The sequence below is a fragment of the Equus asinus genome, chromosome 1, assembly GCF_041296235.1.
Source record: "Equus asinus isolate D_3611 breed Donkey chromosome 1, EquAss-T2T_v2, whole genome shotgun sequence".
Classification (NCBI taxonomy): domain Eukaryota; kingdom Metazoa; phylum Chordata; class Mammalia; order Perissodactyla; family Equidae; genus Equus; species Equus asinus.
Window position 1 is genome coordinate 150,063,891 of NC_091790.1, and position 13,405 is coordinate 150,077,295.

The window sequence follows — 13,405 nt, forward strand, 5'->3', positions numbered from 1 at the left end:
AAATAATACTGTTAGGATTCCATGTCAAGACTGTAATGCCTCTGAGGAGACAATGTTTTAGGTGGTTTTTAGGCTATAAAGGGAAGAAGTAAACAAGGAGGCCTTTCTCCAGCCATGTACTGAAAAAACCCCAGTTGTGATTGAAAAGTATTGTTTGACACAAAGCCAACTCATTTTTCACCAGAGATTCCTGCACAAACACAAGTTTAGGGCATTACTAAAGGTGGTGGAAATGAGGTAGGATGAGGTGGGGGGTGTTGCAGCAGAAGACGGCCGATTAAGAAAATCAACAAAAATGACAATAAATGCTATTCTAGAAAAGTTTATTTAGAGGAACAAATTTTATAGTTTGTAAGGGAGAATGCAACTACTTGGAAATATCTTTTCATTTAATTCAAATCAAGATTTATGTGGTTTGCTGCTGCTGCATGAGTATCATTTTGACTTTTGCTTAGCTGTTGCCTGATGGTTTGCAAAGATTCAGATGTACTTTGTTATGGGTAAAAGGGATTTCCTTTGGTAGATGTTTAACTTTTTGTTTCCGAATCCCTGTGCTCACGTCTGTTGTCAGGTTTGGCCGTGTTCGTGCACCCTGAGAAAATCACTTTTAAAGCCTGTTGAGTGGAAAGGATCATGGGTATTTACTGTGAGGAAGAAGGGAAGGCACAGATGTTGTAGGGGTTATATCATTTCACTCAGGAATTAGCTTTGGAAAGGTCATTGAGGAACTAGTATTTGGGAGTGGTGGATATTTTTAGATTGCTTCTAAGTAAAATCATGCTTTTTCTTGCAATGAACTGGAAAGATATCATCTAGTCCAGTGCTTTCCAAACTGCATGTCATGAACTGTTAGTGGGCCAGGAAATCAATTTAGTAGTTGCAATTAAACAATGAAATAGAATAAAATACACTACAATATACCAGAGTGCACACACATTGTAATATTAAGTATTAATTTGTGAACCTGACGTTGAGTTTTATATAGATAATCATGTTTATACTGCATTTAATATGAAATGAATTTTTCAGTGTGAGTAGCAGTTGAAGAAGCTTGAAAGCCACTGATTGAGTCCTCTCTTATTTTTCAAATGAGGAAATTAAAATAGGCTGACTCCTAGTTTATTTGATTGGGCCTCCTTGAGGTAGCTTATCTATCATTGTCTTTCCCCTGTTAGGATTTTATTTTGATCATCTATGCATCTTCTACATTTTTTCTCCTATACTTTAAAATTCCTATATTTTTATCAACAGTAATTGAGTCAGATGTGCTGATTCTGGAGAGATGAATCTTCACTGAGCCTCTGAGCACCATGCTGGGGGGCGATGGGGGTTGGTACTTGTGATTCCAAGTGAAAAAGAACAGAACCTTTACAGCTGTCTCTATAGATAAGGCCAGTTATTTTCCATAGGTTAAGTCAGGTGGAAAGTTGGAAAAATAATCTAATAGGTTTCATCAGTAGATACAGATAATCTTTATTACTTCTACCACTTTTTTCAGTTCAGTTCCACAAATATTTATTGAGCTCCTGCTTTGTACCAGGTATTTAGTCAGCCACTTACTTCCTTCAGTGTGGGGAATGAATATTCAGATAATTAAATTTATCCCTCATTTTGCTTGTAGGATACCCTGGTGGATTTATGGAAGTGTGAGGTGTTTTGTCAAAGATAATAGAAATGTAACTCCATGTTTTATAACACAATATGCCACTTTGGAACTCTGTTGTGCTTTATCTAGAAATTTCCTGATATCTTGAACTCAGCCTTTCACTGGTTAGGAAGTCCTGCATTGGTAAAGTTCATGTAGAACGTTTTCCTGTATCTTGCTTTCATAGCACATTGATTTTTATTGAACTTTCTCCCTCTTGCTATTTACACAATGTCAGTTCTGCACTAAGAGCTGATGGAGGTTTGTCCTTTTTCTCTGACAACCTGAGAATCAAGGCAGCAGGACCAAGGGGCCAACTGTCTGGATGCCGTGTGGGGTTTCCAACTTCCCACGTTGTTACTGCTTCTTGTTTGCCTTTCTGTGTGGCAGTTCCTGAATTCAGGTGGTGTTCTGTTTTCCATCTCTCCTTTTGTTTTTAAAGTGGTGGTGCAAAGTGTATTATTCTGTTTAGTTTGGTTATTAGTTGAATATTGGCCACACAGGTCATTGCCTGAGGCAGCTACAGCATCAGCAAGTAGTCCCCAGATGGCACTATGAACCTGCTTTTTCTTGATGGCTGTCAGTACAGAGGATATACATTAGGTCTAAGCCAGCGGAGGGCCGTGTATTAATAGACCCTGATCTGGGTGGTGGTCTAGAAAAGCTGCTGCTTTTTAAAGAATTCTAAATCTTTTTAATCTTTGCTATTTTAAAAGATTAAACATAATTTGTAGTCATTTTTACTTGCATTCTTGATTATTAGTGGTTTTAAACATTTTTTCCACATATTTATTGGATTTTCTTCTTGTTTTAAATTTCTGTTTTTGCCCTTTGCTCATTTTCTTTTAGACTGTTTTATTTTGTTATTGATTTATAAGAGCTTTGAGCATAGTATTGAAATCTTTTTATCATTGTAAAGTATATATATAATAAAATTTACCATTTTAACCCTTTTTGAGTGTACACTTTAGTGGTGTTAAGTACATTCACATTATTGTTCAGCCATCACCACTATCCACCTTCAGAACTTTTCCATCATCCCAAAGTGAAAGGAAAAAGAACATAGTTAGATGCCGTGGAGTACGTGGCAATGTCTTAACCATATACATGTTGTGCAGGCCCAAGGACCTCCTTCATCTTTGGAAAGGGGAGTGCTAACCTTATCTCCTTTCATATAACACTAGAAAAACTTCTTGAATGATGTAATCCTCTAATTGTTTCTCTGGATCCAAAGCTTCCTTGATTATTGCTACTTCACTTTAAAAAATGCATTTATACATTAAATAAACAGGTGAAAAGCTGTTCTCATATGACCATCTTACTGAACAAGTTCTATTTTGTTGAGTCTTATAGTTCCCCCACTTTTTATTTAATCTACTCGTGTGTGATGTTCTCCTTGCTTGCCAATGTGGTATTTCCAGCTGTGCAGGGAAATTAATTTTCTATGTAAAAGGACAATTCCAGGAAACTATCTATTAAGGTTATAGGAGGCAAAGAGAATGTTGTTTTAAAAATTTTTTCTGGTGTTCTTGGCTTTGTAAGGGGAGGAAAACGGTTGATTTAAGAGTTCATGGTTGGCAATTTGTTTTTTAACTAATATTATTAAAAAAAAACTTTGCCACTGATCGCAAAGGTGGTCAACAATAGAGTGTGTGTGGCACTGAAAACTTATCCTCCGTTTAACAAAACAATCCTAAATGGATCTTCCATGAACTCTGAAACCTTTTTTGGACAATAGACCCCTTTGTGTATCTGACTGATTCTCTGCAACCTCAAAATCTAAGGCCCACAGAATCTTATGCAAAACCCTAGGGGCCAGGTGTGTTTGGAAATGAGAATTTATCAGATTTTAAGAAAGTAGTATGGAACATATACCCTGTGTTACATGTCATATCACCTTCAATGGAGTCTGGGACAGCTCCTTATAATAAAGAAATTTATTATTTCTGTAGTGAAATTCATAGATATTAATACTAAATGATATAAAGATGATAAATGGCCTCATGTCTGTTTAGGACAGTTTTTGTTGCCAGATGAGCTTAGATTTGTTGCCAAATGAGTTATAAAAAATCTTCTTTAGGATCATGGATAAGGGACAAACAAAATATCACCTATAATTTAAGGACTTCCAGCTCCCTTGGTTAGAAGTGGCTTAGCTCCATGCTTCAGCTGTGCCTGCTTCTGCCCTGCTGCACTCCAGTTGTGGGCTTAGCATTCTTAGTATTAGAGACATTTTTGCTTCTGAGGCTCTGTATCTATTACTCAGTGATTCTTCTGCTGAATTTAATCTCTTGTTTTTCAGCGATTTTATACCTGGATTCTGAACCTTTATTACCCAATATGTTTGTCATTGTGGTACATGTCTCATTATACTATAAACATCATACCTTAAAAATAGCTTAAACATATATATATATTCTTCATTGTCTCTATTCCTTTGCACTGGTTATTCTCAGTGCTTGAAATGCCTTTTCCTCTCCTCCTCCTGTGAAGTGTATCCCCTATGATATCATTCTACTAGACAGTTTAGTTTCTCCCTCTGTTTTATTCCCTGTTTTCCCTGAGAGCTTTGGATCAACATTTGCTATAACCTGCAGTACATTGTTCCATAATAATTGAAAAGTTATCTATTCAATTCAATTCATCTCTTATCAGACTTTAAGGTTCTTGAGAGTGGTACCTGTTTGTATATCCATTGACTTGCATAGTGCTTGGCACATCACAGATTCAAAGATTTTCGGCCCAAGATAAATAGAAGGTGTGTAGTTGGAAGTGATAGGGTGAGATCGGGGATCAGAGAAAAAGGGATGTGCGGTAGAAATAAGTTAGAGAACAAGACAGAGTAGTTTAGAGTAACAATGGTTTTGTTTAGCTTAAATGCACGTGAGGATTAGAAAATTAAAAGATTTATGTGGTTTGGAGAATTAGGAAAACTTCAAAAAGGAGTTGAAGCTGGAGACAAACCTTGGCAGGTGGATGGGATTGGGTTAGGCCAAGAAGAGTGCACCTTGCTTTCCAGAGAGAGGGAGTATGTTGAGGAAGGAATGGATGTTGATGAGTGAAGAACATATTTAAGCTATTGGCCAGTTATAGTAAGTTCTGAATGAGGAGAGTGATGGAAGAAACAGATCAGTAGGCCAAGTAGAGCTGGACTATGTACAGCACTATATTATAAGAAAAAGAATTGGCTCTATTTAGAGTAAGATGCCATTGTGAGTTAAGTAATAGAATAAGACGGATATGATAAAAACAACATTTCTGAAAATAAATGTATCCTCAGCATATTCAGTCTGATGCCTGAACTAAAGGCTGGGAAGGGGACTGGTTTATATCCTTTTGCTGAAAACTCAGTAGGTCCTTATGATCATAAGGGCCTGAACTGAGATAATAATAATGAGAATGAGAATGGAGAAAAGAGTGTGAAACTTGTGAAGAGTAAAACCATAGTGTGATGATTAATTTTTTGTGTTGATTTGACAGGGCCTCTGGGTGCCAAGATAAATGGTCAAAAATTATTCTTAGTATTTCTGTAAGGGATTTTTGGATATGATTAACATTTAAATCTGTAGACCGAGTAAAGCAGATTGAACCTTCATAATGTGGGTGGGCCTCATCCATTTAGTTGAAGGCCTCAATAGTACAAAAGGCTGACCCACACTGAATAAAAGAGAATTCTTCCTGACAGCCTTCAAACTGGAACATAGGTTCTTCCTGGTTCTACAGCAGTCTGCTGGCCTTCAGACTTGAACTGGGACATCATCTCTGCAGATTTTGGACTTGCCAGCCCCCATGTCACGTGAGCCAATTCTGAATAATAAATCTCTGTTTCTCTGGAGAACCCTGAGTAATACTCATAGGATATGGAGACTCACTAGATACGGGAACCATAGGTGAGGAAGTAATTAAGATGACTTAAAACTTGGGACTGAGAATTCTGGAGAATGATGACAATAGTAATAGGAATAGGGAAGTTGAAGTAGTCAATTTTGAGGGAGAATTTGTTTGGTTTTGGTTTTGTTGACTCTGAAGTAATATTGGAGATTCAAGTGAAATTATTTTAAGCAGCTGTGGTAAGCCAGGTAGGTAGCTTGCATGGGTTAGGCTGGGGGTGGCATCCTGCAATCATCTGCATGCAGGTGAACAGAAGTCACATGACAGAACCAAGTCCACAGGAAAGTGAGAGAGAGGAGCAGAGGGTAAGAATTGATTGAGGCTCTCCAGGTGGGAATTACGGGACTGGAGGAAAAAGATGAACCCAGTATACAAAAAACTAGTTGGTGACAGAGTTCATTCTTGACGTTGGTTTGTCTATCTCCTGCACTAGAAGGTAAGCTCCATGAGGGCAACCATTTACCCGCTCCTGTTTACTCAGCTTTAAATGTTGTCCTTCAGACTCTCGAGATCTCTAGACATTGCTTCTACCCTTATTTTTCACTTTAATGAAAACCAAAACAGGAATTAGGATTCCTTTGCTCTAATCTTGACTTGGCATTTAAGGAGGTATATAGAATCAGGTTTCACATTTTTATTCCTAGGGCTTTGATTTCCTTTCCAAAAAAGTGAAAATTGGTTTAAGAATTTCTAGAATTCCTTACAACTGAAATACTCTAGGGAAAAATATCTATATTTAAAAAAATTGTTCTAAGCTGAAGTGGCCCTGGATAAATTCAGAAAAATAAAATTTTATGACAAATTTTCCTCCTCACCTCTTTTTTTGAAGTTTTTATTAATCTAATATCAATCAAAATATTGTAATATGTTAAATAAATCAAAACTTTGTCTAAAAGGAGCTTTGGGCCAAAATTTTTTCTTCCTAAATATTAAAGATGTGATTAACAAAGCATTCCGGGGGCGGCGCGAAGCCTACTTTACATAGCTTTAAATTAATATAGCTATAAAAACACACACACGCACAAAACACAAAACACAAAAGCAGTATTTTTCCTCAAATTGTCACGCTACAAAGAAATTTCAGTTCTTATGGAATTTTTATTCTATTACAAAGCCTTCTAACTTAAAATGTTCTCGTAGAATCAACTTATGTAATTTTAAAAAAAGGAGAGGAATCGTTGGTTAAAATTATCTTGTGTGTTTACCATTCTTTATTCAAAATTATATTGTACTTCCTCATATGTTTGTAGATCTGTGTTAATATCATACAATCTCCCATACCCATTTTTAATTTACTTTGGGAGAATACTTTCTCTTCTGAATAGCACATTCCTCCAAGCCATATCCAGTATCAGTTTGGGGTATTTGGTTAGTGTGTGATGTTTAAGTTGGAATCTTTATCCTTTAACATTTTTTCTCCTGACTGTACAATTTGAAATATGGTGAATTTCTAAAAATAGTTTCAAGAAAATGACCTCTCTATTTAAAAAATATACAGCACATATGTTGATATATTTGACACAGACACTATTAAACCGTTAGGAAGTAGATGCCATAACCTTTAATCCAAAGGCACTAGAACACTAGCATTAAAAACCAACATTTTGTTTATTAAATGGAACTTACTGCATCCCTGGGAGATGCATTCTGTGTTAGATATTGTTTATCATTCTGATTGCCTGCCTTCTTAATTTCTGGTGTGCAAGAGCACTCTTTCTGGCCATTCTTGCTCAGTGACTGTCTACAATGTGCAACTTCCATCTGGAGATAATCTGCCTTTAACTAACAAAGTGCCGATGTTGGTTTTTGTGTCATTTAATGTCTCTTTTACTTGTTTTCAGGCTCTTTAATTGAGGACAATTAACAGTTAAGAATTCTCTCAGGAAATAGACAGTGCCACAACAGTAATCATATATATACTTTTCTGATATAATTCTTCCATCTACAAAGTAAAAATCTAGAAATATGATTTACTTCCAGTAGTGATACTTTAAAACTATTTATTTTTACTTCCCACAGGTTCAAAATTTCTAGATTCTTTGTGAAGGCGAGTAATTTATCCTTGAATTCATTTTATTTTTTTGTATATTTATATCCAGGTCACGTAACCTGACATCTTAGTTTCTGTTTGTAGTATGTGTAGGCACACAGACCTGCTTTTACTATTTTCTGTCCATCAGATATATAAGAAACTAAAAAGGATAAAATCTACATATTCAGGAACATAAAGCACTAATAAAACTTTTCTGACATCTTTACTCCGTTTATAAGTCACACTAATGACTGCTTTGCTTCTCAGTAATTTTCCATTTGTAACATTTTATACCTGGATACACAAATGCAATTGAACAAGAAAACAATTATCTGTCTGGTGGAAATAATGTATTTATCTCATTGAAACAATTGACTTGTTTAAAAATACACAGTTCTCGTTCTGCTCAGAATGTGGTTACTTGTAATTTGTAAAGAATTTCTAGGAAGAATGAAAATCCTTTGATATAATGTGATCGGCGATTGAATGCATGATTGTGAATGATAAATTTTCATGCAGGATTCCCTTCTCATACAAATCTCTATTTGGAACCATTTTGGGTTTGACAGCTTTTTTCAATAATCTCTGAGTTTTGGCTGGATCTCTGGAAAACTGCACTAAAAGGCAGTATCTTCCAGTGAAAGCTTCATGTTGACTTGTGGGTTCTATGTCAGTGGAATGTTTCAGCACTATTTGGCCTGGTTCAGATGTTTCTTGGCATTTTCTGAGGAGTTTGGCCCATCCCATCTATAGGATCACATTGGATTCCAGATAAATCCTAAAAGCCATCATTCATCTGCAAGCTAATTTGAGATTTTATGGGGTTTTGGTAGTAGACTAACACCATTGGGCAATTGAGAATTCAATATTTTTAATAATATTTCCAAGGACATATCTACTTTAAAAATAATACAAAGAGAGACTACTTTTCCTTTAGCCCAGCACTTATTCTTCTTGTATCTGATCTTTTCACAGAGGTCAATGTCCTATTTTAATTCCTTATTATAATTTTTTCCTTCCTCAGCAGTTTCTAAAGCTACTGCAGGTCAACAGCTTTTTCTTCTTTCTTAAAGAGAGATTGCTCTGGCTCTGGGCTGACTTCCGTCTTGTGATGTGGGACTCATGTGGGTTTTCATTTTTCACTTTAAAGGTACTGCCAAAGCTAGTTAATTTTAGTTATAACATCCTAGAATGTTAGTACCTGTAGGTGCCCTAGACATGGTTTGGTCTAGCCCTTTTGTTTTACACATAAGGGGAGATGGGCACAGTTCCATAGTTGTCACAGGAAGCTATGGCACTGTTAGGCTGGAACTTATGACCACCTTGCAACATAGCTAATCTATAGAAGCCCCGGAGAATGCTTAAAGATCCTCATTCATTCCCTGTCTCAGATTTTGTATCTTTAGGTAGTTTTCCTTAATGCTTTTTAAATTTAACTCCTCATACTTCATATTAGTTTGGAAAACCAGCCCAAATCTTTGTTTGCATTTGGTTGGGATTCCGGAGTGTTAGGTACTACTCCATTTTCTTCATGTTTCAAGCCACAAAGAAATATAGGAAAGAGAGAGGGACCAACATACTGCCTTTTTACAAATAATGATAGATTTTAGAGCATGTAATGGACCCAAGGCTGACTGGCTTCCTATGCCTCCCTCAGCTCTCTATTGGACTTAGCGACCCAGTCATGGATGGAGAAGTGTGGAACTGCAGGTCCCCAGCCAACCCCCAGGCAGGGCTATCCACAGGAAGAAGTATCAGACCAGTGCCTCTGAGAGACCTCAGGAGCCAAGGGCTTCCCACCAGGGTGCTTTCCAGGACTCTGGCCAATCAAGGCAGCCAGGCCTCGCCCATAGGAAGCAGTTCCTTTCAAGTAACTCACCTTCTGGTGAGTGTCTTCATTTTTTCTTCTTTTTGTTTGCCTTACCATTCCTGTTTCCCAGCAGCATTCTGATACCAATGTCATTTACACTTTTTTCCCCTGCAGGAGAAACAGAGATGAAAAAGCAAGGGTGGTGAAGTCAGCCTAAGTAACTGGTTATTTGCAGTTGAGGAAAATAAATGAGAGTTAAGCAGCTGGTAATGAGAGTTACCCTGGTAGGGTTAGTGGTTAAGATTCGGTGCTCTCACTGCCGCACCCTGGTTCTTTTCCTGGTCAGAGAACCACACAACCCATCTGTCAGTTGTCATACTGTGGCGACTACATGTGGCTGTGATGCTGAAAGCTATGCCACTGGTGTTTCAGATACCAGCAGGGTCATCCATGGTGAACAGGTTTCAGCGGAGCTTCCAGGCTAAGACAGACCAGGAAGAAGGACCTGCCCATCCTGTCTGAAAAAATTGGCCATGAAAACCCAACGAATAGCAGCATAGCATTGCCTAATGTAGTGCTGGAAGGTGAGAGGATGGCGCAAATACACCGGGCAGGGTTCCGCTCTGCTGTGCACAGGGTCACTAGGAGTCAGAATTGTCAATTCCAGTGCACTAACAATGAAACGTAAGCCCCTTGAACATGTGCTCAGAATATTTCACAGTATTGGGAAATGCAGAACTTTTCTGCTCTCTCATCACAAAGCTTCTTCTGACATTTTGGAGAAGAGAAATCTGGGGAAGACTTTTATCTCTATTTACCGTCTTTTTTTTTTTTTTTAAAGATTAGGGCTTGAGCTAACAACTATTGCCAATCTTCCTTTTTTTTTTTTCTGCTTTTTCTCCCCAAATCCCCTCAGTACACTGTTGTATACTCTAGCTGTGGGCCCCTCTAGCTGTGGCATGCGAGACACCACCCCAGCATGGCCCGATGACCGGTGCCATGCCCAGGATCTGAACCGGTGAAACGCTGGGCCTAACCACTGGTCCATGGGGCCAGCCCCTCTATTTACCATCTTTGTTTAAGCTCTGCCAGCACCCACCATTATATTTTAGTAATATATTCCCAGCTATCTATAGGCAGATTCAAATGATCTTGTTTTGTTTTGCTTTTGTTTCCCTTTGGGCCTGAATTAAGTAAAATTTCAGGTCAGAGAACTCTTGGAATTTTTAGTTTTATGTAGGTAGGTTTCTTTTTTTTTTTTTTTTTTAGGTAGGTTTCTACTAGGTTTCACTACTTCATTTTTTTCCAGATATTTTTAAATGATTATCTTGTTTGTTTACCTTCTGTATTAACGGTCTATAAGATAGTTACCTGTCACAGCCCAGAGAACATTTAACAGATTCTTTCCTGTTAAGGGATTTTTTTTCTTTAGGATTTCCTTCCTTGTGGAACATGTTGCACCTGTGTGCAGACACTTGTACTTAATTCAGAGGTAAATGAAAAGTAATTTAAAATTTGAGTGTTCTGGATACTCATACCTTCTCCCTCCCTCTTATGTTTACTAGGCTTTTGCTTCCCTTTGGTAGATTCAAGGCCATTTAGATAAAAAGATAGTAAATTGAAGATGAGTCAATTTAAGATTTTATGTTTTAAGATATTCCAGTATCATTCTTGGAATCCCAATCACCATCTTTAAGATGAGTTGTTTCTGAAGAAGTGGTTTAACTGATGTCTCTTGAATCATCATATGTTTTTGCTTAGTGGGCATGCAAGGTATCTGTTACAGTGGAAATGGAAAGATGACACAAAGGGAATGGCACAGAGGTAGGCATGGTCCACAGTGGAGAGCTCTGAGGCAGTAGAGAGTAACGGTGGAACCTATGGACCTGGGTTGAAACTCAGTTCCAAAAACTGACTTTTGTAATCTCTCTGTTTCAGTTTGCTCATCTGCACAATGGGCATATTAATTAATGTTATCTAGCTCAAAACTTCTTGTGAGGAGTAAATGAATTAATGCATGTAAAGCACTTTAGAGTAGTATCTGTAACATCGTATGTGCTTTATAAAGGTTAGCTATTAAATAGGCTTCACATTCCTAATTGAGTTAATAGATCAAGGCTTATCTGTATTTTCAAGTGGCTTTTTTTCAATGCACTATTGTTTAGGAAAATTGGACTAGAAAGGTCTTTTCTGAGGTGTTCCTGGTTTGTATTTTTAAAAATGAACTGTGCATCAAAAAGACTGTGAGCTTTAATTTTGTATAATTTAATATTAATAAATAACCTGGGTTCTTGGGTTGTCTTTGTGAAATTATTTGGTGATTTCAGGCAATTTATTTCCCACTTCCAAACTGTATAATATTGTCTTTAACGTTGGCATTGGTTTTGGCACTAACATTGCCCCGTGTTCACAGTTGCTCAGATTAGAAGGGAAATACTGAGGAAGCAGTCCTCCAGTTAGTGACAGATCTCAATAAGCATAAAATATTGGGTATTTTTGAGGAATGTAGGATAACCTAATACCCAGAGGCATAATAGCCCAAGTAGAAAATTTCATGATATAATGTATATGTGTTTGTGTGTATAGAGTGTTATGTGTGAATGCCCATTTCCTCATTTAAGAAATAGTGGAGGAAAAGTTTTGGGGGAACCTAAAAGTTTTACTTTAGTTTGTATAATAATTAACTTGGCTACATAAATAACAGGAAAATAATTAGAATAACAGATTATGTTGAATGCCTAAAGAAATATGTTTGACAACTTTTAATTTTCTTTCCTCCCACACACCACTTCCTAGTTTGTTTCTGGCACACCAGATGTATCTCAAAACAGTGGCTGATCCGGGTAGAATTGTGTGAACACCCGTGATTGTGGCATAACAAATTTTCTCATTCTGGTTACATTTAATGAAATTGAAAGTGGAGGGACCACTATATTTTGCAGATGATGTTACACAGATGTAAGGGGTAGACTGCCCTTTCTCCAAACCTCTGCATCAATGTTCTCTTATTTAAGCTAATATTAAAGTTTGTGTCCAAATGGTGAATGTACACAAACAAAAGCTGATTGTAACCTTCTTGCTTTTCATAGTTAGACACCAGAGGGCTACTATTGGTGCACAGGAATGAAGAAGGATGATTGAGGGGGAAAAGTGAAAAAAAATTAGTCATGGAGAAGATTTTTTAATAATAGTCTTTTTTCTATTTTCCAGCTTCTTTGAATGGAACAATTAACTTGCTGTTTTTTAGCTTAAAACCAGCTTTAGTTCTTGATCTCCATGGAGAAAATACTTTTCCTAGGCATTTTAATTTTGTCTTTCATTTATTTACTGTCCTAATTTTCTCATTATTCTTAGCCTTTTCTCAATTTAAATGCAAGAAATGCCAGAAACTGTCCCCAAAATGGTCATTTCTTTCAAAGGAATTAATTTTGTTTTTAGCTTCGGCCTTGTATGTGATCCTTCTGTGTGCCCCTAATTTTGAACATCGACTAATAATTTAATAACAATTTTTCTCTCAATTTTTAGTTATAGAATCAACAATATTACAATCACGAAGGAACCATGCCTCAGCATATCAGCTTGTGCAATTTGTCTGTTTCCTTTCAGCTTCATGTCATATTCAGCTTGAGTTTATATTGCCCTTTACATGTGTTATACTCTTTAATGAACCATTTTCAAGAGTAGTTGTTTGATAATTGGAAGTTTACTTAATTACTCCTCTGATGTTAAAGATTTAGATTTATAGCACTTTACTATTATAAATTACATCACCACAAAAATCTACTTGAATATGCCTTTCTTTGTTTTTTTATTTTTATTGAGTTATTTACTCAGTTTAAACTTTCTGGCTTGATATCATTAGGTTAAAGATTTTGAATATTTTTATGGGTCAAAGGATGTGATTTTTAAAAAATGGCTTTTGAAGTGCTTTGTCAAATTGCTTTCTAATGTAAATTGCCAACAATAATGTATGGATTAATCAGTTTTACTTTTCCACGAACCTGGACACTGTTAGATAGTGTTTCTT

At 36.7% G+C, this 13,405-nt stretch overlaps 1 protein-coding gene and 1 non-coding gene across 6 annotated transcripts in view; one reads left to right on the forward strand and one right to left on the reverse strand.

Moving 5' to 3' along the window:
* The window catches only part of HDAC9 (histone deacetylase 9), an 866,113-nt gene that overhangs the window by 92,153 nt on the left and 760,555 nt on the right, over window positions 1–13,405 (forward strand). The window lies entirely within an intron of this gene.
* Window positions 2,700–2,826, reverse strand: LOC123288405 (U6atac minor spliceosomal RNA). Its single transcript, XR_006532089.1, has one exon. It is a non-coding gene; the product is annotated as a U6atac minor spliceosomal RNA (small nuclear RNA).